At 42.9% G+C, this 19553-nt stretch overlaps 1 protein-coding gene across 1 annotated transcript in view; it reads left to right on the top strand.

Moving 5' to 3' along the window:
* Positions 1 to 19553, top strand: part of bsnb (bassoon (presynaptic cytomatrix protein) b) — a 60454-nt gene that overhangs the window by 25957 nt on the left and 14944 nt on the right. The gene's annotated exons all lie outside the window — the stretch shown is intronic.

Raw genomic sequence — 19553 nt, 5'->3', positions numbered from 1 at the left:
ACCCGGACGAAAGCACGTTAGTCAAAGCGAGTTACTCAGAGCACAAAGTTTCTCAGCACACTGCTGGCCTGTTACCACTCAGAGGAGGATAATCCACTGGCGCTGGAGCACAGGTGGAGGCAGGCTTTGTCCAGCGCTGATTGCTGATGCGCATCAGGTGTGGAGGAGAGTGAGTGAGCGCTCTCCAATCCGGAAACCCCGTCCAGCCTGAAAACACAGCCACAAGAAACAACAAGCACATACACTAAACACAGTCTCACACAAAACTCAGATCACCACAGATATTTTATGGCCTTTTTTGGCTTTATTAGATATGACAGAGACAGGAAAGTGGGGGAAGAAGGACCTGCAGCAAAGGGTCAAGAGCAGGACTTGAACCCATGACTCAGGAACTATAGCCTCCATACATGGGTCGCCAGCTCAACCAGGTGAGCTGTAACAACATGGGCAACATCTCTCCTCCTCCTGGCTTTTCACCACGCCTTCCAGTCTGTCTATTCAAGTCAACTATAAACACATTTGATTTACGATGTGGTCACAGAGCACAGAGTCAGTTCTGGCCGTACACCATAACCTATCGCTTACTGAAGGTGCACGACTTGTACAATCGCAGCCGGTTGCAGCATGCTTCAGTCTTCAGCATCACCAGCGATGTTTGCACTGGCAATGTCTGCTCAAGGTCTCCCATCAGCTTCACTGTGCAGTGGATCGAAGTGCATTTGACTCTCCAGCAAGTCATACTACGAGCAAAGCGAGTGCACGCTGCACTCACACAGCAGCCGAGCTGCAGCAGAAGCCGTCGGTGCACTTTTATGGTAACTGTAGTTTTATAGCAAGAATCCTGCATTGTTATTAAGCACTCGTTATCGGGAAGAACTCACTCGGAGAAAGCTTTTACAAATAGAAAGGACAGGAGGAGAGAATGCAAACAGGGAAAATATGGTTTCTATAAATATTGTTTTTTTAAGGTTTTTTTTTTTTTACACTGACAAACAGAGGAGAATATTACAAAGTGGAAACAATTCTTAGTAAAATAATCTGAGTTAATTGGAAATATAAAATTCTAAAATACAGTTTCAATAAGCGTTCAGTCTCCTAACTATGTCATGCAAACTGTCTCCTTTGGTAATAGACGATCACATCCTCTAATAGAATATTCCCTCACAGTGTCTACTTTGAAAAATGTTTTGTAGCTTGTGGAAGTCGAGAAAAACGTCGGAAATATTCATGAAAATACATTTTCTGTCACGTTATTAGTGACACAATGCATAATTCATTCAGAGCGAATTAGGCTGAGCTGTATGATATAAAACACAGTCAGACCCTTTTAAATCTGTGACGAGACGACGAGTGCCAATGTCTGTGCGAGAACGAGTGGAAGAACGGAGGAGGAGGAGAGGAAGGAAAGAGGTGAAAGATTTAGGAGGAGGAGGAGGAGGAGGAGGAGGAAGAAAGTGAGAATCAGAGATAATGAGTGAGAGAGAGCCAACTGTTTGTAACGTTGCAGAATATTTCACATCAATTAGTGCTGAAAGTCATGTGTGGCTCTGAGTAAATAAGATGTCCTTGTTTCGGGACTTTTCCTCCCCCCATTACGCTTCTCAAGGAGATTAAAACCAACCTTGTGTCATTGTCGTCTCCCCGGAGTTTGGGTGTAAATAGAACATAAAATGTTTCCGCCGGAGCGTCTGCTGCCCAATCAGATTTACAGCACACTTGATGTCAGCCCTCATTCCTGAAGCTTTCCGTCTCTCCTCATGCTACAGTCGAGCTTAGTGAAGCATACACGGCAGAGCAGACGCCCAGCCTTAGCTCCTTCTTGACTGTAAATACAGGTAGAGGTGTGTTTGACATATTACATTATGTCTCCGTTCCCAGCAGTCTGGCTGTAACATTATTCTCCCCGTGTCAGTTCTCCCATATGCCTAAATTTTTCGTTCCCACGCTTGGGCAGGTGCCCTGATCTGACTCTGTGTGTCTATTATTATGATATAGAAGTGTGCCCACTGTTTCTAACGAGACGGAGGTCCTGAGTGGATCATTAGTGAAAGGACTGTATTTCTCACAGAACTGTAGAAAAAGTGTGGAGAAACAGAAAACATAGCTCATCAATAATTCAGCGAGGGAGAACATTATAAATAGTTCATGCAGTGTGGAGCAGCGAGAGAGCTGCGTTTGAGTCCACGTGTCACATAAGGTCATTGTGTGTTGATGCCGGCGTGCACGTGCATGCATGCGTGTGTGTGTGTGTGCGACGGGAGAAATGCATACGAGCAGGTGCACGAGGCTATTAGTTTAACCGAGTGTCTGGAGCAGGTTGTGTAAACGTAAGGATTACATATGATTTATCGGGCAGCAAACAGTGCGGGTAAACAAACAAAAACTGCAGTTACTCTTTCGTGACATACATTAAAGAACCTCTCCTGTGAAGATCTAGTTTCTCTACCTTGTTATAACATGTCCATATGGTGTTTTTTTTTTATATGCCGGAAGACCTGTCACGGTGTGATTTACCAGCTTCATGGAGGTGAGCGGATCCAGGCCTCCTTATTTCAGTGTCTCATATCAGTGTCTCCCTGAGAGGTGAAAGTCAAGTTTTTTTTTACCTTGTTAACAATATCCATATGGTGTTTCTCATATGCTGGAAGACATGTCATGAGAGGCAGAAGCCATCAGCGCCATGACTTAGTGTTTCCACCTTAAAACTGCAGCGTACCATTAATAGTCTCAGAGACACTGATTCAGACTCCTGGGGTTTCATATGTAAGAAGCATCGAATCTAAAAACGTCCTGTGTCTTTATTCTTCTGCAGAATCAGTTTCTAGTTCGTATGGTTATTTTGCAGCGTGAAGTAGTTTTACAGTGTTGGAGGTGAGCTGGTGTGCTTGAGCTGCAGTTAATCAGGTGGGGTCTCGACCTGCTCGGTGTAGAGCAGCAGTGTAGACTTACATGAAGACCTTTTAAAGTCAGGAAGGGAGAAAAAAAAGAGTAACTTTGATACACCGAGATGAGTTTTTCGAGGTTTAATCAGTGACCGGAGAGGGACTTTAAGCCTGCTTAATACAAACTTCAACACCTCTGGCAGCTCATAACAGATTAATTTCCTCGTTTATACTTGTCTGTTCAGCCCCAACATGCCTTTTCAGCTGCCTAATAAGACTCTCTCGTCCTCTAGAATATAAGGTGGATCAAACAAACCTGAGTTTAATATTAGCATACCCTGCTGATGTGTCAGCAAAGTAAAGTTCAGCTGCGGTCTGCTCTGGATCTCTTCCCTGGTCACAATAGTTTGGGCTGGTAGAAACAATAAAGAGCTGCAAAAAGGTCAGCGTTTAAATAACTTTTTGACACTTTGCCATATTTCCCAGTCAATGAGTCATTATTTTACATTCTATCTGCAATGTGCAAGATATGATAAAGCCATACATGCCCACAAGACATTATATAAATATATATATATATATACACACTCACACCCAGGAGTGCTCTCACAGACTCAGGCTCTAATATGCACAGCTGTGGCAAAGTAATAACAGTTAGAAAACTGTTCAAAGAAAGGCGTTTTAACAGTCTGTATCACCGTCTGCAGGAACTCTATGGTATATTGGCTCATTTTTATGGGCCTTGAACACACCATGCAGTAAACTGTGCTGTTCACACATGAGCTGATAATGAAATTGCAGAAGAGGCTTTTACCCTTCAAAAGCTACGTCCCATTTTTACCACATTTCTTCATAGACGTCCAGGTTGATTCAGCCGCTATGGAGAGCTGTGCGTGATTCAATTCAAACCCCAAATTATGGAAGTGATTTAATCTTAATTTCTGCGTTTCCATTCAGGACTACAGAACAGCTCGAGACCTCAGTACCCCTGAAGTCACAGCCGGCATACAGTGAACATATGTAGAACATGTAGTATTTGTGAATGTGTCACAGCTCTGCAGGAACACAGTCGGCGCTCTCACGCAGAGCCACAGTATAGATGAACATGTCATTCTCATTCTCAAACATGCTGGAAATGTTTTCTGAAGGTTGGCACCAGCCTGTGTCTCCCTCAGGAGTCTCATCCAAAGCCAGATGGCTGGCGGCATCAGGCATCCAAGCCTGCCGCGCTCAGCCTGGCTGCTCCCAAAGTGATGGTGCTACACCATCACAGATTCAAACACCCACCCGGCTTCAATCAGCTGCTTGCCACCTTTTAATACTTCCATATTCCTTTCTGCTGCATGGACTATGTGCCTCTAAAACCAGTGCACAAAGCGGTACTGGTGAAAGAATTAACATTCAGAGGCACACATGCGTCTTAGAGACAGGCCACCATGAATGTTTTCACAGCAATAGGAGCGAATAAATGAGAGTTACAGTACGTTGGGGTTTTATTTTTCAAATTATTTTCTGATTAAAGACCCAAAATACTTTCATTTTTCGTTCACAAAGACAACAAAGGCACCTTTGATAATTACGTGCAACACACTGTCTGTTCTTGCGGCCTCATTTTAACACTTTAGACGTCGGATTATGCCACTCTAACTATCATTTAAAATGCTAATGGTAGCATCTGGTACTTCTTTAAACACACAGCATTTGTGTCCCTGCAAACACACACATATGCACTCATACGGATCAACACACACGTTATTGTACTCCTTCCTCGTGTTCCCTTATTTCAAACGTGATAAATTGACGGACTGTATAACAGGCCTCGCTGTAAAGCTGCCACAAGTCAAAAGTAGGAATAGATTCTCATAAAATATTTAATTGTTGGCTTGTACCTTGCTCTTTCAGGCCCGTCTCAAATGTGCTGTAGCTCACCGATATTATACAGATTTAGGCAACGTGTCAGATAAATTAAATTTTCCCCCGTGCCTCAGTGGTCGTTTTGTTCTCTCCTGTCTTGTTCCAATTCAATATGGATCCGTGCACCTTCCGTCGTTTTGCACGATTCACCGATCCTCCCCCTCTGTGCGCATTCCTCTTCCTCCTGTCGACATGCCTTAGTCGGCGGCTGCGTGCAGTTGACACATTGATCGAATTGGCAATTACTTGTGACTGGATCTCTCGCGGTTGACACTGCAACATGGGTGCTCAGCGCTCTTGATTTAGCCCGCGTTGTGCCGATTTAGCCGAGACAGCAGTTCAGTCGTCTTAAAGCCTCCACACGTAGTAAAGGCAGAGTATTTGTAAGAGGTGATACAGACACAAACAAAAAGAGACAGCGAGAGGTGTGTTTCTGTGTGTCGGTGTGTGTGGGGGGTCTCACAGAAGGAGCTAGTTGAGAGTGCTGCTAATCCATGTTGAGGGAGTGTAGTGATCCCCTTGAGTACAGCGCTTAACCCCAACACACCATTGTTCAGATCCACCCACATAAATAAGTGCCATCTGAGAATAGTAAGCCTTGTTGGATAATTAAACCGAGACAATACCATTTTGACTTTTTTTTCTGATAAGTGTATTAGCATCGAAGAGACTGGAAAGTGGAAACATCGTCTTTTTTTCTTTTTTTTTTGGGACCCTAAAGCTGTATTCCCAACAAGTCAGTGCATCCTAAGTGCAGTACAGCATATCCAGTGATAAAAGTCAGCGTGTGACTGTGCTGCAGTCTGACAGGAAGAGGACGACTGCTTCATGTTGAGATTATGTGGCACCAAGCACAGATGGCTGGCTGGTTTGGAGGCTTAAATGCCACTCACTCTCATCTCTGGGACCTTTGTGTTTGGCACCCAGACTGGTCTCAGACTGAGTTGCATACACTTTGTCTAAACTTCTGTATATCACAGATATGCTGAGACGTCTAGAATGATTTTCACCTTCCAGTTGGTGCTTCTCAGGATTTTTGATATATATCTTTTTTTTGTTGCCGCCCCTGTTTCGCTGGATCCTGAAGACGAGAGTGACAGGAAATCGAAAAGAATGAGAGGAAAATCTACCGTATCGAGCACTTTCTGACACTGGGATTGCATCGTATGAGACGTGTTCAGCTTCATTTATGTGCACCACAAGTGTTCATTTTTCACGCCGTGTCTTTCAGGTCAACCTCGACCTGTTCCAAGCCCTGCGTGCACCAGCAGCTATATCAGCTCTTTTGATGAATGACTATCTGAGGAGCACAGTGACCATACTGAACTTGAATTACCCCCTTTAGTCCTTCTGTGGTTCCTTCTTCAAATGCCCTTTCTCTCCTACCTTGTAAGCAAATGTGCTTTGAAGCCTACAAGGAACCTCTGCATTGGCTTAATCACCTCTTCAGAACTCATCATCTTCAAGGCCTGGTGGCTATGCTAACGAGCTTTTGCGATGCTCCAGGGGCCCCTGGCAGCGCCGTGTCTATCCTCGCTGTCAGACTCAGCGAGGTGGGCCAGTGCAGTCCTCCCACCGCTGCTACTGGGCCCTCCTGTCTCAACACATCAGTTCACCCGCCTCATCGGTGCTCTCGCTCTCTCTTCCCCGCAGCACCTCAGGCATGCGACTACTCCCTAATGCTGGCATTAGGAAAGAAGAAGGGGGTTAGCTGAATGTGCTCCATGCTCAGAGGCTGCAGATACTAAAAGGCTGGCGACACTAATGTGAGATTTTAGAACAGAGAAGTGTGGTTGTATGTCAGGGGAACACAAAAACACAGTCAGACAGAGCGAGGGGGAGCTATAATGAAAGGGAGCGGGAGATTGCGAGACAAAATGAAAGAGATAAAGCTCGCTGATCGCTCAGATATTACATTTAACCCCTTGCTAATCTTCTCAATGCTGCAGCTGTCGAGCAGCTCTGGAGATGATCAGATCAGTTAGCGAGGGTCTGAGCTGCAGTCATGAGCAGAGACCTCACAACAATAACAACAGTCGTAAAAGCAGCATGAGGAGCAACTAGAAAGATGGTCTTTTCCAACGAGTGAGGACGCTGGGGCTCTACTTTCAGATGGACTGTTGTTAGTGGCCGAGCACGTATTTCACAAACAGGTTTTCTGATGTATTGTTGTACTTTTATGGAAAGTTCTCAAGCTAATCCCAGGCAATGAAACACATCTCAAGATGAATAATCTACTGGATGAATTAAGATCTTTGCTCCTGTATGTCTCATGAAAACTACTCACAATTCACCACACGATCGGCCTTTTTCACACAAACTCGAGTGAATGAAATGTGCTGTATCTCATATGGACATCTCAGCCTCTTAACTGGCTTAAATATCCCACATTTGAGTCCTGTATGATCAGCAAGAAGACCCTTTTCTGTATCGTCAAACTTCTATCTTGAGAAAAAATAAATTAACAAATGATTTTCAGGCAAAGCACGAGACACAAGATATGTCAGAGTTTCTTCTCTTTCTTCTGCTATGAATCTCTTTCTGACGTAAATCACACATTACAACCTGCATCCCAGTTTGTGTAAGGTTTAGTTTATTTTTTAGTGTACATTCGGACTTGTCTTTTCTGTCTTAACGTGTGTCAGACTGTTTCTATTCAGTTTGCAGGTAAGTTTTACTGCTTCCAGACTCTCTAATTAAGCTAAATGCATTCACGTACACATGGGACGGCTGTAATAAGCAGCCGGCCCGTTAGACTGCTGGAGAATTAGCAGACAGATTTTTGTTGTTGCGGGACTTTTTCCATTAAAGTTGTCATCTCGCTTTCTTGTCATCTCGCATTCTGGTGATGGGTTACAGCTTGAGTAACTTGTCTGAAAGTCTAACATAGATTTTATGTGCTTGGCTGCTAGCTGTAGCTTTGCCTGGCAGGAGTAATAGAAACTCATCTAAAATAAAACAGGGCTGAGGAGACAGCCTGATTAACTTGTCCCGGGGACAGACATATGTGACAAGATGAGACACATGACTTGTTTGGGCTTGGCTGCCAAGCACAGTGTAAAATAGGTTTGTTTGGCTGCAGCTTGATTAACATTCTGGGAAACAGATGTATCTTTAGAGCTCTGACTTTTGTTTTGCTTTTATTCCGCTTTTGCCTCGGAGGAGTTATGCAAAATGCACATCTGACTCTTTAATCTTCACGGCATCACCCTTCCTCTGTCTGATGCTGCAGATAGACTTTACTGTTATCAACTGGTGCACGCATCTGACTTAATCTCATTCAGCCACACAGCAATTCTGTGTCCTATTATCTCGCTGACATTAAGTCTGTACGCTGATTAAAGCCCGCAAAGGTGGAGAACGGTGAATGAGTCAGGAAATATAACTGCGCAATCAAGGGGGCAGGTAGTGTAGGAAGGTGAAAATAAGACACATCAAAGACTTTTTATTACACCGACTGCATTAGGCCGTTTGACCACAAAGAAAAGTGCATTCGCTAAACCGAGCTGAGCTGTGTGCTGTCGCTGTGGGTGCTTTTAAAGCGAGATTGCAGAGGGATAAACACTGCAATTCATCTTGAATATTCTCAAGGCAAATTAGCAGAGCTGGGCTAAAAGGCTTAACAAAAAAAGAAAAAAAAAAAGGGGGGGAAACAGTCAAATACCACCCTTTGCTTTCAGAAAAGCTTCAGTCGTCCTTTGAATGCTGTCTTACAAGTCCTCAAGTGTACGAGGAGGGATATTGGATTGTTCTTGTCCTCTAGGAAAGATTTTACTTCTTTGAGGGATGAAAGAGTTGGATCCACAGAATCTCCCATAATGATTCAGTTATATTTAGCCGTGGTGGAGGCGATGGATTAGGATTATTACTGTACATGCTTTTTATAGAAATAGTATTTCATTGACCTCCCCCCTACCTTACATTATATTCAGTTCAGGTCATATGTGTTTCGAGTTTTTTTTTTTTTTTTATTCTTCAGGCTCTGTGCTCCAGAACATTCAATTTGAAGAAAAAAATAATGGATGCTACTGTATATTAAAGTACCAAGTCTCCACTTTAATTTGACTGCATGTACGTCAGCATTGAAAGAACTGCGTGTCAGATATAGTTCTTTTAATACGTAGTGCCAAAATTCAACGGGTTTAAAAGTAAGTCGACACTTGGCTGCTGAATGACACACCGACAGGCGGTTGGCTTGCCAAAATCAAGAGTTTGGCACATTCTGAAAAAGAAAGTGTGCACAGAAAAAAAACTGGAAACCCGAGGAGCAAAAGTCTTACGGATGTGCAGAGAATTCTTTGTGCAGCGAAGAAAAAACTTCTTAATGACTGCACACATGTCAAGAATGCTGAATGATCAAAAGAAGACTTCATAACCAGAAGATGCAAATCCCAGATAAGCCTCAAAAACAGAAAGTCCTGGCTGCAAAAACTAGACGAGTTGTGGTAAAAAGTTCTGTGGATCTGTAGCAGTAGCTGCTCTGTAAAAAAAAAAAAAAGAAAAAATCAGCCCCTGTGATAATAATGATGGAAAGCCGAGTGTGTGGTGAAATAAACAACAACTCAGAACCCGATGAACTCATGACTGAGCTGCATTTTACTTGCTAAAGACCAGGCGAAGTGAAGGGAAGGCCTGAGAGAGCATCACCAGGACCTTTCACAAAATCCTGAATATGAATCAAAAACACTCAATAGTTTAAATAAACATGGAAGAAAGGATGTACGTGTTCATAAGAACTAGAAGAAGGAGCCGTGTGTCTTGTGCTCTGCTCAGACTGTAAGGGTTGCAGGCTATATTGGCTGAGCCAGGAGTATAAAACGATGCAGCGATTGAGAAGCGACACGAGGGAATTTACTACCTTTGCTAGCTCAGGAAAGGAATGGTCTTAATTTTGCCGTACTACTAAAGCCTAAGAAAGTACGACTTGACAATTACTTTCACTTCTCCGCTGCAAGTTAAGTCTGAGGCTTAACGTAAGCCTCCAAATTCAACCCGGAGAGCCAGTTTTTCTTTAAAAAAAAGGACCAGGTGAAAGAATATCCATCTTGTCCTAAATAAGCTGTAATGAATCGTATCCCATCTCGCACTGCAGTGTCAGGAGAGGAACTAAACAAGAGTCTTGATGTTTTGAGTGATCGGTGTATCATCAGCATAGGAATGGAAAGAGAGTTTATGGTGGTGAGTGATGTGGCTCAAGGGGAGCATATAAACAGAGAAAAAAAAAAGTAGTGGTCCTAAAACTGACTGCTGTGGGACCCCTTAGGTGAGAGATAATGATGCAGAGCAGGCTTTACCTAAGACAACAGTAAACATTTGATAACTCACACAGGGCCGAAGCAGATTAAGAGCTACGCCATTCATGCCAAAGCAACAGAACGACATTGTCTGTTGTGTCAGAAGCTGCTGTCAGATCTGAGAGGAGCAGGACTGAAAAGTCAGCTGCCATGAGAAGGTCATCAGTAGTTTACGCCGTGTCTGTGCCGTGGCGTTGTCTAATTACCAAGTGGAGATCCTGGAATATGACATGTGTCCATATACGAACAATTGTGGATAACTGGGATTAGAGGGATTTGAAGCCTGATATTCTCAACTTTATTTACAAAAAATCCTTCACACACGCAAAGTTAGAGCTTAAAGGGTAGAAATATCATCCACCAGTGTCTGACTCACTGCAAACAACAGACATGAAGCTAGAAATACGCTTCAGACCCGATGATCTTGTGGTGTCCCTTAGATGTGTTGGTTACACACTGTCTCACAATTCAATCAGCCTGCATGTCAATGGGGGAAAGACAGCACCTGTTGCCGCCGTTGAAACAAATAGAAACAGACAGAAAATGTAAATAAAGAGCAGGAAACATGACCTGACCCGATGCTTCTCTGTCCCTGGAGGGACGGCAGAGACACACACACTTAATGGCAGATGACACACTGTTGTCCTGCAGCCACACAGAGTCCTACTCACAAAAAATAAATGTTCTTCCATGTGTAGTCGACCATTGGGTTAGAAAACCTTCATCTGCTCCTGTTAACACTCAGATAATGTGCTGGTTCGTCTCATGTAAATATCAAGTAAAGGATGGGGTTGGGTTTAAAGATCTGCTTGTCTACAGGTTTAATAGGTTTAATTAATAAGACATTCATGGTTCCCAGAGGATGAATGCAAAGGACAATGGTGATTCTGTGACTTTTCATGTACTGCTCTCATCAGATCAAATCCTCAATTTGTCCACTAATCTGGTTTGTGACTACAAACTAGCGACGCTAATGGCACTCTGTGTTTAGAGCTAAATAGCAGATGTTAGCATGCTAAGCTAACATAGCAAAACAGTAAACATTACACCTAAAATTATGCCCATGCTAGCATTTAGCCAGAACCACTGCTGTATCTCAGTGCAGTGCCCTAAAGCCACAAAAATAATAACATGTATAGCAGCTTAGCTGTTTTTAATGCTATCCCAGTGTCTATGCAAGGTTGCACAGTAGTGAGTTTAATCTTTGTGGTGCTGGTTGAGCTGTGATGTGTGTCAGCTTGTGTATTGATTTTTACATTTCGGTTGTTTTTCAGTGCATTCCACTTTCAGTTCTGCATATAGAACCTACTTACAGCACCTCAACGATGAACAATTACACAAAGTTGTCTGTTTTATATGACACAGACGTGAATCTTTCTGTAGAGCTGTTGTCGTTATTTACTGCAGCTTTTAATGTGACCTCTTCAGATGTGTTTGGCGTTAATCTAATAAAAGTAACCTCGGTGGCTACTCAGAAACTTGGCTTGTCTACCTGTAGGTTGATCTATTGAGAACTGTTCTTGAAAACCAGTGACCCTGACACAGAAGAAACTGCATTCATCAAGAACAACAGAGTGTGAAAACACTGTGTCTGACCCTGCAAACCCCCTCGTCCTGATCATTTAACTGTATGCATCTTGAGCGCGCTGCGTTGGACTCTGTGTGAGTGACTGTGGCTGCAGCTGAGTCCTGCTCGCTCAGTGGATGATCCTTCATTTCCTCTCTAATCCACAGGCCCCACCACGTGTCCCCATTGAAGGAGTCCCAGGGGATTGACCTATATACCTGCTGACTCTTACTGACCTGTCACAGGCGTGGCGTGGCTTGGCACAGCCTGGCACCCTGCTGGGACATGTGCTCGGTCACGCTTGCCACTGCACACTTAGTAGTCTTAAAATACTGTTCATTCAGACTGGGTGCAATAGAAGTGGATACAATGGACTCTGGTAGGGCTGTAGCAGAATGACCTGTCCTGCTGATCTTTAATTATCGTTCTGAATACCAGTGCATTGAAGACAGAGTGTGATTATTTGTTGTGGATTGACGTAAACTCTTGTTGCATTTTGTTTTGCGCGTCAGCACTTTACATCCAGCGTGTCAAGGGGCTTCATAACTCATTTACTAGTATTGAACATGATTATGCGTCGGCACATCTGGGTCCCAAAGCGTGTGTGACATATTTCCCCACTCACCTTAAGCTCACCCTGTTCACACCTGCTTGGCAGCGTGCCCCTGTGCACGTGGTAGTTAATAATTCACGCTGACCCTCTGCTCCCCTGACCTTCACTTGTTACGAATTAATTATGACCTCCTCTGTCGCATGCCTCATTAATCTCTGTGAGACGCAGAACTTGAAGGACTATTATGATGATTTCTGCCTTTGTTGTTACATGGCGACCCTCTGAATTTCACTACTTTGTTGTCACTTTGAAGGTTGACGTGGCTGCCGCCTTTCGCCGCGCGTTGTCAAAAACATTTTACATTCAGGTAATGACCAGGGCTGCTTTGATGGGAAAGATGTGTAAGCTTGCTGTTGGATTGCTGGGTATCTAGTATAAGAAGGAGAAGAAACACGGTCTGACATTTAGAAATAATAATTGAGGGAAAAGATTACAAATGATGCATGACTATGCTGCCGTGCATAGCTGCTATGCTCCCAGCTCCTCACTCTTCTAGCAGAAAGTTTGCATCTTTTTCTGACATTGCCTCAATTTTCCTTTCATCGTGGCATGAAAATGTTATTTGTCTCTTGCACACATCAGCGGTCCAGCATGCAAAACAATACATCAGTACGATTTTCTGAGTAGTGTCAATGAAAGATTACCTCAAATGTGGGAAAGGACCTTTGCTTCCCCTTCTAACAACGAGCACCTACTATTTTATATCTCAATGAGGTATGTGACCGCATTTAATGACAGCTGACATTTCTTCCTCGCAGCTTGTGGTCTGATTCCTGGCAGCGAACCCATGTGGGGGACAGACTCTCGCTGTGAGCTGACTGACAGTGAGATTGTGTAGATTGCTCACAATGCTGCCGGCACATGTGTTCCTGCACCTATTTGACCAGCGTATCCAAACACACTGATGTGTCAGATTTAAGTGGGGACAGGTGTGACTGCCATCACCGCTTGTGTAGAGAATAAGAGCTCAGATGAAATTCAAAAAAATAAATAAATAAATAAAAAAAGGTTGGTGTTAAATGCGCAGCCTACTCTAAGTGCAATATTTAGCAGGATGCTTGAATCTGACTTTGTAAGTGCACTGTTTGTTTTTCAGCTCTGTTATGTGGGTGTGTTCGCTCCCACAGGGCCCCATATCTCTCCATGAAATTGTGCACTCTCTGGCTCCCTCCATGGGTAGGAAGTGTTAAAGCTGTGCACACTGTCTTATCTCACCAGCAGTTTGTGCTGTGCAGGTCTGCTGTGTGTGTGTGTTTTTGCCTTTAGTCCGTGGAGGTCTGTGATTTCTGACAAGGATTCTGAGCTGCTGCACAATGTGATAGTATTTTTTACATACTCAATGCATAAAGTACAATAAAGCAGAAATAATACATAGACATGGATTCAAGGATGCAAAAATTTAACAACAGCTCCTTAAGGTTTTGCTTAATCTGTAAGTACAGTAGCGTAATCGTGGGCAACCGATCTCACTGCCTGTAGGTAGAAACTGTCTCAGAAGTAGTTTCTTAGTAGTAACCTCACCTTGAAGAGAACATTTTCCAATATTTACCTCTTCTTACATGGGCAAGCTTTCACTATCAAAAGAAAAGACTGTCAATAGGTGTGTTTCTGCTGGAGGGTGCAAGCGTTACTTTAAAAAAAAAAACACAAATCTACAGTCTCAGATTGCAGTGTTTTAGCTTTTGGCATTGGATGCATCAGTGTGGTGAAACAATAAAAAGATCAAAATTGAAAGGTCACTCATAGTGATGAGCCCACGGAGGATTAACTCCTGACTCTGCAGTTCCTTTCAGTTCTGTACAACTTTATAGCTCAAAGGCCACAACTTTACTTTACCATCGGCGTTGTCTTCAGCCAAACAAAAAGCTACTGCACAGTTCTCGCTCAGCGCTGGATGATGGAAGCAAAGTTAGTGGAACATCGTGGATCATTTAGCAGGTAAAGGAGTTGGTGGAGACCAAAACAGGATCAAAAGGACGGAGATCATGATATGCATGATGTTTAAACAGGCAACTGTTTGCAAACACTTTTGCACAATTAACTTAAAATCCTTTTGCTTAGCTTGTTTTTTTGGTCCCCAAGTAGATCTTAGTGTATCCACATACAAAAGATTGTATTGATTTCAGACTGTTTTTTATGTTTATATAATTGTGATGTCTTTTTTGAAGTACCTGAGGAAGAAAGCAAACAATCGCAGTAGTTTGAATCCCTCCTTTGAGGCTACAATCTGGAGGACTACTCTGCAGATTGTTGCAGGTTTATTTCATCCTTTTGTGTGTAAGTTGGCCTGAAGTCAGACTCCTTTCTGTACTTCATAGTTGTTTTTTTACAACTTCAAGTTGTGGCCTGGAGTTCATCTACTGTTTTTGAGCGGCTGGTTCTCTCTTTCATTTTAACGATTATGAGAGAGACAGTAAACACGGTTGGTATTTAATTAGGCGTGCTACATTCCTCAGTGCTTTCAGTTTGTCGTACCTGCTTTATGCCTTGGTTGGCGTTTTGTCATTAGAGGTTTTCCGTTTGGATAATTAATATACTTTCCCACATGATTTGGTAAATCTACTCCCAACACATGCAGTCAAACGTACACACAAACTTGGATGCACGCACTCAGGTTGCACACACACTTTGTGTGAGTGATCAGGCCTGTAATGTCTCAGCAAGCTCCTGTGCAAGTGGAATCAATCTATGAGAATGGGATCAATCTCTCTGACCTTTTCCTTGTGGTAACCTGCAGTGTTCAATCTCTCATTATTTTGACAGTGAAAGGGCAGCTTTTCCGGCTGTGAGCTGGAGCATTACTACACTGGCCAAATTCACTGTAACCACCTTTGTCTCTCGTGACAGAGTCAGGTTCAGACGCTAGCTGTTCTCTCAGCTCCACTCTCTATCCAGGCACACATAGAGTTTATGTTTGCTAACACAACACTTTTGCTTCAGCAGCACTATTTTACAATTGAAACTTTACGCACACAGTGATGATAATGCTTAAGGTAATTTTCTGGATGCATGATGTAATATCTGCTGAAGAGATGTGCAACAGTGAAATAGGATCGGTATTGTTGTTCAGGGCCATGAGAGCTCAACATACAGCATCCAAGGAAAACACATGCAAATCGATCGCGGATGGTGTCATTCTCTCGGAAATGGGTCGCCAAATATACTTTGGCGGCCGTTAATATACCTGGGCGGTCCGCCCAAGTACAGCCTATGTGTGGGAGGTATTGAATAGACCAGCCGCATTATTATTATTATTATAGCAATGTTATTTAAAAGTTTGTGTGGAGAGTTGTTAAAAATGGATCTCAGTGTGTGTGTTTGCTCAAATGTGTGTCTAGATTTAAAGTAAGTTGTCATAGAATTTGTGAATGAGTAAAATTATTTTCTTATGTAATAACTAAGTTTTCTCCCGAAAGACAAAAGTAAAGTAGGACTTTTTTTAAAGGTATTTTTTTGGCCTATTTTATTTAAGACAGTGAAGAGAGAGACAGGAAAGTGGGGGACGGACTTGCAGCAAAGGGCCAAGAGCGGGATTCGAACCCATGGGCGCTGCATCGGGGACTACAGCCCCTTTACGTGGGTCGCCAGCTCAACCAGTCAAGCTACAACAGCAGCCGTAAAATAGGACATTTTGATGAGAAATTCAGTAAACCCATTCGTGTAAGCAACCATGTTGGCAGCAGAAAACATTAGAAGGAGTCCAGCGTTCATGAAAAACACGTCCAGATGCTGAAAATCACTTGTTGACACATCACACGTTGCAGCAGACACGAGCAGACAATAAATGCTTTAAACGTAATCGCTCGATTACAATCAGTATGCCGTCTCGTCAGCTGCATCTGAATTACAGATCAGAGCCAATGTTAAGTACACACTCCACTGAGCAGACACGTTAACCTCCTGCCATTTAATGAGGTTACCAATTCGCTAACAGGATGATCCCACTAACAAACTGAGCCCGCTGCCATACTACACACACACACACACACACACACACACACACACACACACACACACACACATATAGTAGTTTGGCACAGTTGTAGAACTTCCCTCCCCCCAAAAGTGAGAGGTCCAGGGAGCAATTAAAAAAAACATACCCCAGAAGAACAACAATATGGAGCTATGTCAGTTTCTTCATGGTTAAAAGTAACAAAAGCTGTTTTCAGAATTAATTCTTTCCTGCTAAAAGCACATGCTTAATTAGTTTCCTCTTTTGTACTTTTGGCTATACTTTAATTCGTATGTATTGAGCTGTTGGAGATTGCCACAGTGAATTGGTTGCTCCGTTTTTAAGGCGCATTAAAGGACTGTCTCAGAAGCACAGAGGCTCATTCTTTTATGTGGACCTGATTTTCTCCAAACAGTGTGGGTAGAGGTGGGAAGCACAGCCCACATCGCTCAGTGCTGTACAAGCTAAAGCACTCTACATGAATAATTTGCTACTCCCAGCTCCTGTTTGGCCTTGCTCCTCTCTCCCCTTCACCCACGCAGTGATGTTATGCTGATTCAGGAGCAAAGAGGGGAGTTTGGCAGTGCCAACATGGCAGGAAGAAAGCTGCTCCGTGGAAAAAAAATGTTCATTAGTATCTAATTTAGGTGTTTAATTAGATTCGACTTTTATGAACATGCCCAGAAAAGAAGATTGGATGTGGTTTTGAGGAAGTCGAAGGTAGCGAGTGGAGACTTCAGAAGCTTGAATTTATTTAAGATGGGTTGATTCTGTTATCTTATGCATTCATGTGTGCATGACGGGACACACACGTAGCACGTCTTCCCCGTCAGTATCGTTGCAGAGCTTCAGTAGCTGCCTGTCGGTCCCAGTGTGTCCTAGCTGTCCACAAACACAGTCGCTTGTCGTGAAAGAACCGGCACAGATGGCTAGTTCCGAGAGTACTGCACCTGTTTATATATAGCTTCTCAGTAGAGCACTTGAGAGATATAAAAACAAAGCAAGTCTGTCTGTTTGGCATGCCAATGGCTCCATCCACGCTTCATGGTCTCAGTTGAGACAACAGATTCCTGTAGGATTTGGGCACATTAAGAAAGGTTTTATCTTGTACGGAAAAATAGCATCAGTAAAAATAGCATGTAGATTTTAAATGTTACCACCGCGTCTGTTTTTACCTTGTTATATTAGGTTTGGTATTGGCAGCTTATTGTATTTGGGCATGTCACATTGTCAAACTAAGTGGGTGAAGTTCTAAGTATGGCAGCACCTCACAGTCACCCACTGTGGGTTTTGCTGTCGTTGAAGGGTTTTCAACCTGACCAAGTGTTTGCCAAGCTCTTATTTTATCTCCTTTTATCCGGAAAAGTGTTGTAGCTGCCCACACTACAGTTACTGCAGCATTATTCAAGGTGAACTGCACATTTTCACACTATTCATGATTCAAATGGCATCATTTCTAAAGGAAGGAGTTGCATAATTCATCACTCATGTTGCATAAGGGCTCTAATTGAGTTATTATGAGGCTCCGAGTCTGCTGTGTCAGTGCCACACCGCTATGTGTCGTATGATGTTCTACTGATCGCAAGCTACGTGAGGCATAGCTGGCCTTGATCGGTCGGAGCTTTTAGAGGTAATATGTCCAAGAACAGCAGAATCGGAGTCTCACTTATCACATCGACACCATTCCCAGCAGCAGCCAAATGTTTTTGTACAACTAAACCAACTGTCTGAACATTAAGCCTCCCCATTACCAAACAACAGACAGACAAAGTTAATGCCAGCTGGAGAAGAACGTCAAACATCTAGCTAACTAAATAAACTAAATACCCACATTTTTTTTTTTTATTTTATTTTTCAAATTTTAGAAAAAGAAAATTGGAGGCTTAGATTTCTCCAGTGGCCAGAAACACAACTCATTTTAATCTGCTGTCTACAATTCCCTCATAAAAATAGCCATTTACTTTTATTGATTATTATTTATTATTTAATCAATATGCAGTAATAGAACCACATGTAGTAAAAATTACATCTTTTGTGGTCAATGTCTTCACCACCTTCTCCTTCCTCTTTTTTCATCCTCCTCCTCCTCCTCGTCATCTTTTTTCATCCTCTTCTGGTAAATGTGAGCTGTAGCTTTGTCTACTACCACCCACACCGCTATGTGACTAACCATTATTTGTAGATTATTTTGTGTTCACAAATCAGGCTCTACTGGGCAAATAGTAAAAGTGTTGTGTGACAGTGTGTATCCACCTTTTATTGTCGTGGCCAGTGAGCCAAACAGAGGACACACAAAAGAAGAACAAATAAGCAGTCTCGCACTGACACAAGGCCTGATCAGCGTCTCTAAGTACGAAGTGGGAAAGAAGGCAGATTGTGTCCAACCCTGTCCCTGGAGACCTGTCCGTCAAACGCTGGTCACCGGGGTCTTTAGATTAACATCCCTGTTGTGCTGTTAGGATGCTCCTTGTAGCCTAAATCTCTCTTTGTCTGACTTTTAATGCGAGTTTTTCTCTGTTATTTATATAATTCAGAAGTTAAACTCTCCTTTAGGCTCACCACATGTCTGAAATTTGACTATCCCAGTAACTTATATGGCTACTGATAGTTGCAGTATAACATACAAGGGCATTTAAAAAAGTAAATCATTTGTTTGCAACCTTCTCTGGCGTCTTGGCTGCAGTAAAGATGTCCTCTGATACAGTCGCTGAACACCTGCATTACTTTTATTTATTAGCTGTTACAGGGCATGTTGTTAAATTCCAGCTTCTGTATTTATGCTTTTGAAGTATGACCACAATAAAAGAAGTGATTTATTGGACAGATGGTAATCAGCAATAGAGGTGTTTATGAGGTTATTTGTTTTGTCGTACAAGTCTGCGACACGAGAACGCTCCCTCCTCAGGCCCGAGGCGCAGATGATTATCATTAACAAAGGGCCGTGTTGCGAACATGGCGCCCTCGACTCTATTTTCAGCTTTCAGAACCTGTAATATAACCATTTCTTTCCATTGAGCAGTTTTATCGATTTGTTGCATTGACCTGAAATTGAATCTGTTTATGCTAATATCCTGTCTGCGATGGCTTTTGAATGAGACTTTCAGCAGTGTCAGAATCCATAACTATCACTGATCACAGAGCTCGGTGAGGATGACTGTGAAGGACGAATCCTGCTCTTGCAGCTAGAAGATTTGCTCTTGACTCCATAAAAGGTCTAATGACTGTTGCGCCCCTTCAATCTAATAACAGATGTGTTAATTTGTATTCACACGGCACTCTTCTTCTGTGTACCCTGTTTGAGAGTGCTTAATGTTGTCAAATGATTAAGTCT

Source organism: Stegastes partitus, unplaced genomic scaffold (genome assembly GCF_000690725.1).
Source record: "Stegastes partitus isolate 25-593 unplaced genomic scaffold, Stegastes_partitus-1.0.2 Scaffold10, whole genome shotgun sequence".
In the NCBI taxonomy this organism is placed as follows: domain Eukaryota; kingdom Metazoa; phylum Chordata; class Actinopteri; family Pomacentridae; genus Stegastes; species Stegastes partitus.
The sequence above is the reverse complement of the archived record's forward strand: the minus strand, read 5'-3'. Positions and strand labels throughout refer to the sequence as shown.